This window comes from Triticum aestivum, chromosome 2B (genome assembly GCF_018294505.1).
Source record: "Triticum aestivum cultivar Chinese Spring chromosome 2B, IWGSC CS RefSeq v2.1, whole genome shotgun sequence".
NCBI classification, from domain to species: domain Eukaryota; kingdom Viridiplantae; phylum Streptophyta; class Magnoliopsida; order Poales; family Poaceae; genus Triticum; species Triticum aestivum.
The window spans coordinates 416,140,140-416,154,096 of NC_057798.1; the positions used below are offsets into that span (position 1 = coordinate 416,140,140).

Sequence of the window (13,957 nt, forward strand, 5' to 3'; positions counted from 1 at the left end):
GCTTCTTCTTCGATCAGGGGATAGGTTCCAGGTCGGCAGCCTGGGCTAGCAGGGTTGATGTCGTTTGAGTTTCCGTTTGTGTTTCATCCGTAGTCGGATGATGTTCTTATGTATTGTGATATTGTATTCATGTGGCATTGTATGCCTCTTGTATGTATCCCCATCTATTATGTAATGTTGATGTAATGATATCCACCTTGCAAAAGTGTTTCAATATGCAGGTCTATCCTTGGTGGGACGTTCGAGTTCCTTTTGGATAGGGTCACTTATTGGGCGTGACACCGAACCTAGGTAAACATTGTGTCCCTTGCTTCCTGTTACCATCAGCCTAAGACGCACAGATCGGAACCCCCTACCCGAGATCTGCCAGTTTTGACACCGACACTCCTCTCTCGTTGCTTTCACTTCCTCCATCATCCACATTTAAACTTGTTAATATATTTGTCCTGATGGAAGCTGCATTTTATTCCGGTTTCTGTATTGGGAATGCATTGTAAATTGACATTATTGAAGCAACATGTTTAAATAAATGTTACAGGTGGCCACACATGAGTAGGCTTCCTGATTAGGAATCACATAACTAATTAGACTTGGTACCCCATCCCAATATATTAGTTAATCAGTTGTTAACATGGATACACCGAGCCAAATTATATATGCTAGATAGGTTTGTGTTTTTTTATAATAGTTAGATTCAAGCTCTGCCCTGTTGTACTTTGGTTAGCAGATAAAATGTGATGTTATCCTGTTGAGGTTAAATATCCACACTCAAACCAAACAAAGAATGCATTGATCAACATCTGTGCCTACTCACATGGTTAATATACTAATCCTTTGTTTGCTTTGCACAGATGTTGATCAATGCATTCTAAGAATATTTTGTGAGGTATCCTGATTGGCATATCAGAGGCTGCTAGAGTTGTTCAAGCATTGTGTGCGTTCTACTTTCAGTAGATTTGCTATCTATATTTACTTTGTTTAGTTTGAATAGGTACCATAACAAGGCTAGGTTCAATAACTATTTGTTTTCTTTTTTACATAACGGCTGAATTAAAATCATTATCCTCTTTCCCTGGTGCTCTTGGTTTAATTGCTATAGTTGCTGGAGCCATTGGCCATTTATACATAATATTGTATACATTTATAATGTCGATCCTTGCTCATGGTACACCATTCTTGGTTTTCTGGTGACAAGAATTAGTATATTAACCATGTGAGTAGGCCTTGTATTGACAACATGTCCGACTAAAACTACAAACTTGATCTTAACGATTATACTATGGGTTTGTCTTAGTTGACCATCAACTGTGCATCATGCAATTAAAAAAAGCTCTTGCAACTGTTGTTTTACTGCTAGCTAAAGGGATTCAGTTGATTGTGAGAGCAGAGCAGAGCAACAAGAGGGGAACTCACTCCTCAACACGGCGACCTGCATGAGCTTCGACGCGAACCTGCTGACGTTCTTTTAGCTGTAGACCAGCGCCACCTGAGCCTTCTCCTTCCTTGGAAAAGAACCCATTGTAGACTTCACCCAACCTTCTTGTAGCTGTAGACCATCATGTCATATAATTACTTGCAGAAGAACTATATTGTTTTATTGGGATTGTAAAGCGGAAACGGTAGAACTCTACGACTTCTCTATTAATGTCGTTTGACTATTTACTTTCTCAAGTAGTGTGAATATAGTGTCGTCGGGATATCAAGTATATGCATGAAAATATGCAATTTTAAAAATGGCTGTAGTATCCCCTATTTGTCAAATCCTCATATGTTGTTGGTAGCCATGCTTATGTGCAATACACTTTACTAAATATATGCATGTCGTACACACCCAGAAAGCTTTGAACAGGCTAGGCTTTTAGTACCCCGTTTCCTTTGCATTGATTTGGGTTTCTTCTTGCTTTCATTTTTGCCTCTCTTTTCTGCTGCAACTCCGCTGGTTCTTTGTTGCTGCTGCACTTTGGGTTGACTTGCCATGGAACCATTTGGCTGAGGTGTCTCCATCACCATTATTTGCTATGTTTTGGATTTACCCGCTCGCTGACTGCTGCATTTTGCCTCCTGTAAGCCTCTGCTTTTCTCATCGTCGTCTATCGGTCCAAGCTGCTGTTGTCCGCTCCGTCGCCTTCCAGTTGCTTCTGGAGCGTGCTGCGGATTCGTTGTGCCTCCCTCCAATGTAATTTCTCTTTGCTTCCACTGCCTTTGCATATGCATGTGTGATATTTTAATTTATAGAGTCCAGAGAAGAACAGAGGAGAAGTCTGAAATAGATGAGTTTGTGCTGAGAAGTTCCTGACTAATTCATGCAGTATTGTCCATGGCTACATGCTTGTTAGCCATTTGGCTAGGTCAAGCTTATGTAGGGAATTTTTCCTTAATGAAGGATATGGTAATAGGAAATAGTAAGTGTAGTTCTCGCATATGTACCTGCACATTTCTCAACGATCAATCATAGTTGTTCTTGAACAAATCATTCATGGAATTTCAGTTTTAGTTTCAAGTATTAAAGGAAAGATGAATATAAAGAAATAGGATTGTGCTTCTATGGCGTGCATTGTAAGGAAATATGTGGTAATATTGAATTGCTTCCTTCCATACTTGGATCTATCTAGATTATTAATGTTCCATTGGGTTAAGCATGAGATTATTTGTTAATAGGTTTTTTTGCACTTGCTTGACCAACAAAGCTTGCAGCTAAGAGCAGGTCTGGTTCATGCTTTAGGGAGGTTAAGTTTCAGTCAGCTAGAGCCTAGAGAGTGATTGCTAACATTGTTGAATTTCACCACCACCAGGTAAATGTTTGTGCTGAAATGGTAGCCAAGATAAACACATTAATTGAATCAAGAAATTAGTAGGACGGGCAAATGGATGATGGGACCGAAGATTGGGGACAAAATAACTCAAACCAACAGACCAACCATGAGGGCTCCACACATACGGCAAACGGGTAGTTGACAAAATGAGGTGAGATCACAAGTAAATCAGAACTAATGGAGAATAATGCATAAGAAAGGTAACTTGGGAACAATGAAAGAATGGTGGAGATAAATTATCTTGGAATCTGTAAGACATTTAAAATTGTTGTATGCAAAAAAGTTCATTTCATAACAGTATGAATAATGTCAAACATTTGCTACTATCATTAATCGGATAAAAGAATTATACCTCCAGGATGGGATAAAACCGGGACAACATCCATGTTGACTCTTCCCCTATTCGTTCTTTTCTGATACCATGTTTTTTTCTGAAAATTGTAGAATTGAGTGAATAACTTCTACTGCAATATAAGTATTTAAAAGCTACTCCCTCCGTTCCAAAATAGATGACTCAACTTTACACTCAACTTCAGTACAAAGTTGGGTCATCTATTTTGGAACAGAGGGAGTATATGTTTGGAAGAACTAATACACAAGTAAAATAATGCAACAGGCTACTTACATATTTCAAATTTCATTGGAAGACCACCTTTTGAAGACTTTTTAGTTTCATGAGCACATAGGCAACCCATATTATTCACCGCGATCATATCATCGGCACATAATCCGGCCAACCGGGAAAAAAATCTCTTACTCAATTAGTTATAGAACAACAAATTAACAACTGGCTGATTGAAGAATTGAAGCTACAAGCCGCTAATGCAGAAATTCTTAGGAACTGTCTACTGTACATAATTGCCAGTTTTTATATTCAAATGTCATATCTGAATGTAGTATTCTTAAAAATTTGCATATGCTACCTGATTAGTTAGTGTAGGCATGAGAGGTCTGCACTTCTTTTTCCATTTTAGCTCTTGAGAATCACATGAGACTGAATTCCTCTACAATAATAACTTCTCCAACATACTTTCTTATATGAAGAAATACATCATCTTTCGAAAAGATACTGCACCATGTTAACTCTTGGATCCACTCACAACCAGAAGATGCAGCAACCTAGAGCAGAATAATACTCAGTTAAATCACCTTATCTAACAAAGCCCTATAACAGAACAGATTATGCAGAGTCTTGAAAGGGAGCATTGATGGCGATTTCTCAGTGAGGCGACGCAGTTGGTGACGAACCGAATTTACCGGGAGGAGCATGCGGCTGGGTTGGAGAGAGAGACTTACCTGGACCCGGACAATCGCGTGGGAGAGGGTGGAGAGGCTCATGGCGGCGACGGTGAGGGAGGCATCAGGAGGAGGGAGGGGCCCGGCGTCGCCGGCGAGCATGCCAAGCTCGAGCGCCTCCTCAAGCACTTGTGCGACTGGATTCGAAGGAGTGGGGCAGAGGAGAGGCGTGCAAGTCCCGCGCCTCCGCGTACGCCTCCGACGGAGCCTAGAGCTAGCGCGAGCATACCGAGCTCGAGGGCCTCCTCGGCCACTTCCGTGGCCAGATTCGACGTGAAATGGAGGAAGATTAGTGGCTACGAAGCTCGCGCTGGCTATGGTGACAAAGGGAAGGGGCGGCCTAACCTGGGACCGCCGGCTGCGGAGGGAGGGAGCTGGCGATGGGAGAAATGGGGAACGGGGGAGATGTGAGGATGACTGCCGTTTTTTCAGTACTATACTACTGTGCTACTGTATTAGGCAGTGACCATATATTGTGAGCGAGTGGAAATGGATGCGTAGGCGGTGGGAGTGGATGCATAGGCGGCTGGAGCCAAACCAATTTTCTTTATCCTCTGAAATAAAAAAGAATCTTTCCTTTTTTCTCTAACAAATCCATTATATTTTATCAGGCGTGTCCCATTCACCTGCGTGGGTGCTATTTTATTTTTATCATCAGGGCTTGTTACAGTCATGATCATTTGATAGTTTTAAAGTTTTTTATATAGCAATCTATAAAAATTGATAAAAAGAAATTATTGAATATATTGATGTTATGTAATTATGTAGGTCATCTTGCGGCCCGTGGATGTTAAATTTTATGGAGTACTCCCTCCGTAAACAAATATAAGAATGTTTAGATCACTATTTTAATGTTCTAAACGCATTTATATTAGTTTACAGAGGGAGTACTTCACATGAGATTTTTTGTCTGACACTTCTACACAAGTATTTTTTGTTGTGTATCATTATATTTATTTTATGTCGTATCGCTATTTCAAAACTAACTATGGCTATTACTTTACAGGACCATATGACAGATTTTGGAACGAAACTAGCTATCATTTTATTGGATTCGAAATTGAATGATGATAAGTATAAGAAATTGAGACTTGAAAGATGACGGAAGCAACACATATTCCCATGGATTGAATGATTTTGGATAGACCCCTAAGAACAGAAACAACATATATCTTGCCGTTCTTTTCTTTAGTAAAGGGCATTAAATTTGTTACCATATGTGCTTGCCCACAACTAAATTATGAATTTTCTTTTTAATCTACACATGGGTCTAATAGAAATGATGTTTTAGGCATGTTTGATAGTTATAAAACAAATGTCATAGATGATACTCCCTTCGCTCCATAATATAATAATATTTTGCAAGCTAAAACAGCTTGCAAAACGTTCTTATATTGTGGGACGGAAGGAGTAGTTATTGCTATTATGGATATGTTTCGAACTATTGTTCATCTGCTATTCAATGTTTGATGATCCTTCATTATTTTTATATCGAGGGGCTAAAAAGCTCCAATCATACATGTTTTCTCAAACCTAAAGCTCCAAACTAATGAAAATGTTTTGAGAGCACTTATGGTTTTAAAGGTACATATATTTTTAAACAAAAGCCTATGTATTTTTTGCTCAAACACATAGTTGCTGAAAAATGCAAATATTTTTAATGCGAACTTGGTTTCAAACGAGTCTCTGCCAATATGGTGGCAAATTATTTTGTGCCATCAAATTTAAATGTGTATACATCTCACTATAGACAACAACCCACTATATTTCCAATTAAAGGGGATTAAACCATGCATATTTTTTCATCACGCATATGGATTTAGCATGCCTCTGCGCCATTTGGCGCAACGGGTGCACTAGACTACTCCCAAGCCATTGGATCTCACTTCCAACGATGTAAAAACTCGTATCACCATAGCATCTAAGCTGCAGGGTGGATGTGATATTCTATGCCACTGTCATTTTTGTTTGTAAATTTGCAAAATACGTGTAACTCTTGCCGTTACTTGTCTAACCGCGCAAAGTGTTTGTTCAAAAAAACCATCCTACACTGAAATATCAGAACAACACATGGGGGTCCCACTTGTCATTAATCAAATTTGGACGTAAAACTAACAAATCTGGAAGACGGGATTCGAACTAGCAACCTAGACTACAAAGCGTAAGTCGATAGCCTGGAACAACAATGGTTGTTGGCTTTATCCCATAACTTGATTTTATACAGTATTACATTGAGTATAGTAGAGGGAGTGCCTCGTCAACACGTGCATGACCGTTGACTCACTTACTGGTGGGTCCCAGGTCTGTGATCTCTCTCTCATGTCCATCGTCTAACCTTTAGACGCACGGGTACACATGAAGAGCGGAACTAGCTTGCCGTGGTGTTATTATAACTAAAAAAATCTTGAAAAATAGAAGAATCGCCTAGAATAAGAGACGTTGTGGCTGATCGAGACGGAGCTAACCACACCTATCCTCCGTGCCACGTCAGCATGATAAAGTTGTATGGCTAGTGGGGTGTTTTCGACCGACTGGCTGGGTCCCGAGGTCGAACCGTAGGTACTATGTCTGATACATTATATTTTTACATGCACATTTTTCCTCCGTGCCGAGACGTGGCACACCCTACCGCACGGTTTCAGGGTCCTGGGTGGTGCACGCATTATTCTTCCTTGCCGAGACATGGGACGCCCTACCGCGCGTTTTCTGGGTCCTCCTCGGTCATAGCGCCGAAGCAAGTAAATGAGTCGTCAAATCATGAAAGACCACCTTTCCCGCCGAGTACATCAGTGAAGCACGGTGGCTAGCTAGTTGGGCTAGTGCGATCGATTAGCTAGGCCGCCGCCACATTTGTTTTTTCACCCCTTTTTTTATCTCCTTGCTAGCAGGTAAATTTAAATATCCATCGCGGCGTTGCTCTGGTGTTTGGGTGCGGTAGGATTTTTAATTTTTTGATTGACGGGAGCAGGCGCAACAGGATTTTTAATTTTTTGATTGACGGGAGCAGGCGCGGCAACAATTAATCACGATGACTCCGCCTGTAAAACCCACTGCTCCCTGATGTGAGAAGTCGTCGACTAGTGTTTTCCCATGGTGAAAACCAAAAGATTCCCCGCTCCTCGGCTGGCTCCCTCCGCCTTCTCGTAGATTGCATTGCCTTTCATCTGTTTTGCCCCCTTTGATTCCTCTCCCCATTGCTTCTACCTGGTACCATGGCGGCGCAGCAGATCACGGAGTCTAAGGTGAGGCGCCTGACACAGGAGCTCCATGCCAAGGATGTGGAGCTCAAGACTAAGGACGTGGAGCTCCGTGAGCTCAAGGAGAAGAGGAGTGACATGCTCCTCCGTTACGTGCGGGAGTTCACGGAGCTTCAAAAGCGGCAGGCGTCCACCACAAAGATGCTCGAGGCGTCAGCAGTGTTGTTGTAGAAAGTGGGAGATACGATAGGCCGTCAGGGGAGCTGGCTGGAGCGCGAGCGGGCCGATCGTGACGAGGTCTAGGATCGCCTCAGCCACTTGGTGGACCAAGTTGCCACGCACGTGTTGCGCCTACGCGATGCCTACCGTCATGCCAGCGCGACCATGCCGGTCGTCGGGCTAAACCCGTTCGACCACCCAGTCGACTTCAACGAGCTGCGGCTTCCTGACCTGGCCTCCTTCTTCACCTATATCTCTGAGGAGCTGAACCATCTCCGCGCGATGGTGGGGGCGGAGCTGAACAAGGAGGGGTTCCGGGCTGCCGTCGCCGTTGCTGGGTGAATCCTCTCAGGGCTCCGTCACTGGAATCCATTCGTGCCATTGGACGCCGTCTTTGACGAGCTGGCTCCCGTCGACCGGGAGCGGGCTCTGTGGGCGGTTGCACCCTGGATCACCAACGCCGTGCGCCTCGAGAAGCAGAGGGTCTTCGGTTGTGTTTAGGCGCCCTCTGCATGGGCATGTCTATGTCTCGCCGCAACATGACCGTTGGATCAAACTCAGACGGTGCAGATCAGTCACTGTAGCACAAAGCGTGTGGTTGTGTTTGGTTGCATTCTCATCTCAATATAGTTGTTCCCTCTTCGTGTATTTGTGTTAACCTACTAGTGTGGACTCATGCACCCTTCATGCACTCTGCCAAACACCCAAAAGTGGGCCGAGAAGGGAACTTTTTCTCCCATCCCGTGCACCCTTCATACACCCTGCCTAACACTGATTCGTGCTTCATATGGTTCATGTTTCGTGGAGTACTGTAGCACCATACTCTCCGTGCACTGTAGACCTAGTTATATTAACATTGATCTCACCGTTCATTCTCGACCGGACAGTCAAAAAAGCGGTACTATGTTACTACATTACTGTTCATATAGTTGACATGCGCACAACATCATTTGTTATCGTAATATCTTACTACACTAGCAACAAGATTGTGTAGTACTGACGTATGAACCACTGCACATGCCTAGTAGTAGGAGCACTGTGTATGTTCAAGTGGCTGTCGTGTTTCGCACTCCTCCATCGTAAGAGTGGAAATGCTTGCTCTAATCATTTTTTTCTTCAGAAAAACTATGGACACGCATCGTGCGGATCCTCCTCCACGGTCGTCTTGAACCTTGCTACTCACTTTCGCTGACGTGTGGGACAGCCAGCATCGGGGTCCACCAGCCATGCACTAAATTACTCCGTAGTAGAGTGCCCAACTGCACGGTAGACTACCCCGATCGAAGCGCCGTAGTAATGCCCAATGAGCCGTCAAATCACAAAAAACCCTCCTTTCCAGCAGTGAGTTGGACGAACGAAGCAACCGTCATTTCACTCTTCTCTCTCAGCTTCCTCTCTAGAAGAAAACCCCCACCCGCTTCTCCCACATCTCATTCCTCATTTCTTCAAGAAAACCCCGACCTACTTCTGCCATTTTTCTTCTCTCCCGAAGAAGGAAATGTGAGCGCATCAATGGTGTTGATGTTGGCCAAGGCCCGGTCTTGCAACCCCGAGACTGGTCCTATAACTTCCTCTCTTTCTTCTTTTGGGTTTGTGATTATGGTTTCTTTTCTTTTATTTCTATTTGATAGTTTCTTGATGGACGCTGGAGCACCGGCCGAAGTGATGTCTATGGCTCTGGCCAAAACCGTCGAGGCTCATGGTGCGAAGAAGCGCAAGCACCCCGCCGAGACTACCGCAGACAAGCTCAAAGCCATTGGCCTGTCCAAGCCCCCGTCTCCGGGATCCCTCATTAAGCAAGTCCAGGTAATATCTCTTCTTAACGATCTTTTTCTCGATCTTGATCGTGTTTTTTCATCTAACACACAGTACTAGTACTAGTAGTACAACTTTCTGGGTGAACTTGCATGTGATTTTTGTGTGCCAAATGACGGTTCTAAATTCCTCTTTTGACCAAAACATGTGAGAGGTTGACACTGATTTCTTATAGATTACTTTCAACTACATTATGAACATCAATGCTACCTTTGAAGAGGGTATATTTGCCTCAGTAACTTGTGTTATGGATATTGCAAGTAATCCCTCTTCTCTCATGCCTTTGAAGACATGTTCTAGTGTCTTTGTTCACTCATTTCTGTGCGTATATGTAGTAATATATGGAGTATAATATCGAAAAACATCTTATATTTCTGAACAGAGGTAGTAATAAAATATTTGGTTTCTGTTTGAATTAGAACCAGGTATGCGGTGGAGATGAAGTTCTCAAAGTCATGTCGTGTGAACTGGAAGACCCGAGGATGAGTTGTACTGCTAAACTATCCAGCTGCTATGTCCTTGTCGCCACGTGTCCTGAACTAGTGTTTTCCTATAGCATTGTTGTCAGGCGTGTTCTCGAGGTTGTACTTGACCACAACAATTTCCTGGTTGTGCCTTCGATTACGAAGGGTGTGGTTCTTGTAAAGCTTCCCGACAAATCTGATGCGGCTTGTGTTCATCGTCATGTTTATGAGTGGAAAGACCACTCTGTTAGGTTCTCCAAGGTTGAGGAGATGGTGATGGTGCAGGTAGACATCTCTCACGAAGTCCATGGCCTAGTTAGTTATGCAGGGTTCTTCCCGTAGGTCGGTGGCAAGAAATAGACTGTAGAGTTTAATTAGTGCAACTTTGCTTGTCTGTAGTAAGTACTATTGTTCAATACTTGATTTGTGTTTGTGAACCCTATATTGTTTAGTACTGCCACTTTTGGTGTGTGGTGAGTCCTCAGAACAGTTTATGTCAATGTCTGTCCACTCAATTCAGTCTGTATATTTTTAAAGCATCCAGATCATCTTTTTTGTGAGGATAATTTATCAATTATGGTTACACTCCAATACCTGTATGCATTGCAGGGTTTATCACACCCACTAGGATTTCCAGTCCCATGGATGTTCGGTCCATACGATTTGTCACGACCTTTGGATTGTCCTGCTTGTGGGAGTAGGCAGGGGCCCTGCATGCCACGTGTAGTTGGACGGTCAATCTTCTCTTTAGTACTTCAACATAGTGATTTCCTGGTAAGTAATCACTCGTGTCACATCAAGTAAATATTATTGATCTACTGTCTAAATCTTATTGATTTAATGTCATGTTTTCTTTTTTTTCCTGCAATTTTACGATGCAGGTTTTGCCATGTGACATTCATCATATAATAAACCGTTTGGTTTGCTCTACGATGGCTATTTTTGCAGGTTTCACTTCTTATGTCGTGCCAGTAACGAAGGCACTGTCCATCACTTATATTACTGGAAAAAATTGGATCAGTCTGTTGTCTGAGTACAAGCTGAATCCCTATGATGAACTGCAGTTTGGTTTAACAAACACGCCACAATTAGTCCTTGTGGCATTTAAAATAAATGAAGAAAAACTGGATCACGGTCACGGAGCCTAGTCAAGTTAGAAAGCTGATCATAGTAGACCAGACACGATCGCCGCTGTCTCGCACATCGGTACCACACCACCTTCAGCAACGGATCGAGCACCGACAGTTGCTCTAGCACTGACAGCGGCAGCAGCTCAGTCTGATCCAGCTGAGGATTGGGCACGGACCGCGTCAGCGGATCAGGTTGATCTACCGGAGGATCGGGCATCGACACTGGCACCTGCTCCAACACCGGCACCAACTCTACAAGGAGCACCATCTCCGGCAGCAACAGCGGCACTACCAGTCGCACCTGCACGGGCACTAGCAACAACTTCGGCACCTGCACCAACACTTGCACTTGCATCTACTCCGGCCCATGCAGCGGCAACCAAACGAGCAGTTGCACCGGCAATAGACTAGGCCGCAGTTCGCACTTCATATACCAAAGTCCTTACAAAAACCGACATGTCCACCTTCTTGGTAAGCATTGGCCGCCCAAGTGCTTCGTTATTTTTTATTTCCATGTTGTTTCACATGATTCACTGTGTTGATCTAACTGTTTGTGTTTGTCTTCTTGTGTGCAAACAGAGAATTCCTAGAGCAACAACGGAGTCGTTCAACAATCCGGGTGACCGTGGCCAAGTTTTTCTTACCATGCGCGACCTTGGTGTGAATGAACCTACTCAATATACCGTAATTACAAAGGATGGTCGCATGATGATTGATGCTAAAGGATGGTCAAGGTTCAAATCTAAATCATATCTTGTGGTAGGGGGTGATGTCAAAATCGAAATTTCTCGACAAGGAGAGCTGGTCCAAATCAACTTTGAAATTCTTCAGTAGCAGCACGCAACTGCTGAACTGATCTATCCTCCGAGAGATTTTGATGTAATAATCTGGCATGGTGAATTAAGTGTCCTGTGTGTATAAGTAGTACGACGATATTATTTATCACATGGTATATCGTTGATAGAATTGCAACTCTGATTGCTGGTTACGAACTGTCGTTCGATTTCATTCAAAGAGTTGTCGTGCTTTATTCAATTTTGTGTATTCGCCTTGCGACATCATCTAAAACCAGAGCTGTACCGATCGCTTGCAATATGAAAAGTGCTGAGGTAGAACAAATGGGCCCCTAAACATGTAGGCCCACCGGACTGTGGCCCAAACTCTAGAACTGTGAGCATGTCTGGGTATTATATTCTCAGTTGAACCCCCATAATGCTCGTGCGTTGCACATAACATCAAGGTGCATTTATATGAGTATTTTACCTCGTGAGAGAAAAGTATGAACGAGGGAAGGCCTTATTTGCAAATGTGGAGAGGTGTGTGGGTACCTTTTTGCAAAATTTCCATAGTTTCCTACCTATCCGTCGGATATAAATCGGATGACCTATATTGCAGGATGGCAGGCACACCATCATCACCAACTCGTCTATACCGTGTTAAAAAACTCTATTTTTTATAATTATATATGTTATATATATTCCCCTTGATTTTTCTTATGTATAAATTTGTGATATAAAAGATTTTTATATTTCTTTAGAGACGGAGTATCTCTCTGTCAAAAATATATTTATGTGTAACTAGTTATTCCTGTCTTTCTACTTCCTTTCGCTGATATGTGGGGCATCCGGCAACGGGGTCCACGTGCCATATGCACCAAATTAGAGTGCACAACTGTACGGTAGACACACCCGGTCGTAGCACCGTAGTAATGCCCAATGAGCCGTCCAATCACAAAACCCCCCATCTTTCTAGCTTTAGCACTAAGCTGGACGGACGAAGCGACAATATTTCATTGGGCCTGAATCCCCTTCTCCCTCGTCTGCTTGTTGAGAGAAAACCCCCTCTCAGCGATTGCATAGGGTTTTCTCATGGATAACTAGGTACAAATTCTTCATCCATCCCCGATAAATCCAAGTCCCTTGGTCGCGGGTAATCCTAGGATGGCAGCTGTTGCCGTTGATGCATTTTTTTTCCTACTGAATCTAGTGTGTTTCATTTGAAGTGCCCAAGGTGCGAGGACCCTACAGGTTTCTGCGCCCTCGGCGAGACGCCACACTTGTTCCTTCTCATCCTAACACAGGATTTTAAAACGTGCACAGTATGTTCCTAGAATCCTCTTTTCTATCCGGGAGGGTGGGTTTTTTTGAACATGTTGTCGACTAATTTGGAAATTTGGATTGCTATATTTGGATAAAAGGTACTAGTACGATGGTCAAAACTGGCATGACGGAGGAAATTATTTCTATATTTGGATACAGAATACATTGTGTTCTCATATTATTTTTCCTGCAGTGCATTACTTGCTCTGCCAGAACACATGTACTCAAGATGCTCGGCCTTGCCATAACTGAATACACCAGTTTAATGGTCACAGTGAAGACAAGTCATGGATATAAGTTTCGAGTTGGGTTCATGAACCAAGAAGATCACTGCTTTTTTATGGCCGGATGTGGATAAACTTTCTCAAGTGTTACGGACTAAAAGTTGGTGCATCAATGTTGATGGAAATAGCAGAACCTGATCTCATCCCCGATGTCATTCCAATTGTTCATCCATGTTAGTTTTGTATCAGGTTCTTGCTTGTTGCCTTGATTACTTCTTAATCCACCTATTATGTCTAAGTAATCACAATTTAACTTTAGAAATAGCAACAAATCTCTCACGAAGATGCTACTTCTAACTAAAATTTTCTTATAATTGGTGGCACGTGTAGGTTTTTTTAGAGTTAAGCAGGCTGCTCGTTTGTTATTCTATAAGAACTCGGCTGTTACTGATGGCACTGAAGTTTACTGGAATGACATCCACAAGTCCTACACTTTATTGATCGTCTTGAGGTCCTTGTGGGGCGTTTCAATGGTGGAAGGCCATGTGGGATATGTGTGCCATTGCTGCACTCATTGAACATGTCCAACTATGTCGAGAAACTTATGGTACGAGTTGTTTTCTGTTATATATCTTGTTCATAAACTATTGCTTATACACAGTTGTACAGCTGTGATCTTCTTGAAACAGAAACTGCCCAA

At 42.9% G+C, this 13,957-nt stretch overlaps 1 long non-coding RNA gene across 1 annotated transcript; it reads right to left on the reverse strand.

Annotated features, from left to right (window-relative positions):
* Window positions 1-1,064: 1,064 nt before the first annotated feature.
* On the reverse strand, window positions 1,065-3,730 carry LOC123041314 (uncharacterized). The gene is made up of 3 exons (XR_006418470.1): window positions 3,439-3,730; window positions 3,166-3,244; window positions 1,065-1,546 (listed from the first exon to the last, which is right to left on the reverse strand). It is a non-coding gene; the product is annotated as an uncharacterized lncRNA (long non-coding RNA).
* Window positions 3,731-13,957: the final 10,227 nt, after the last annotated feature.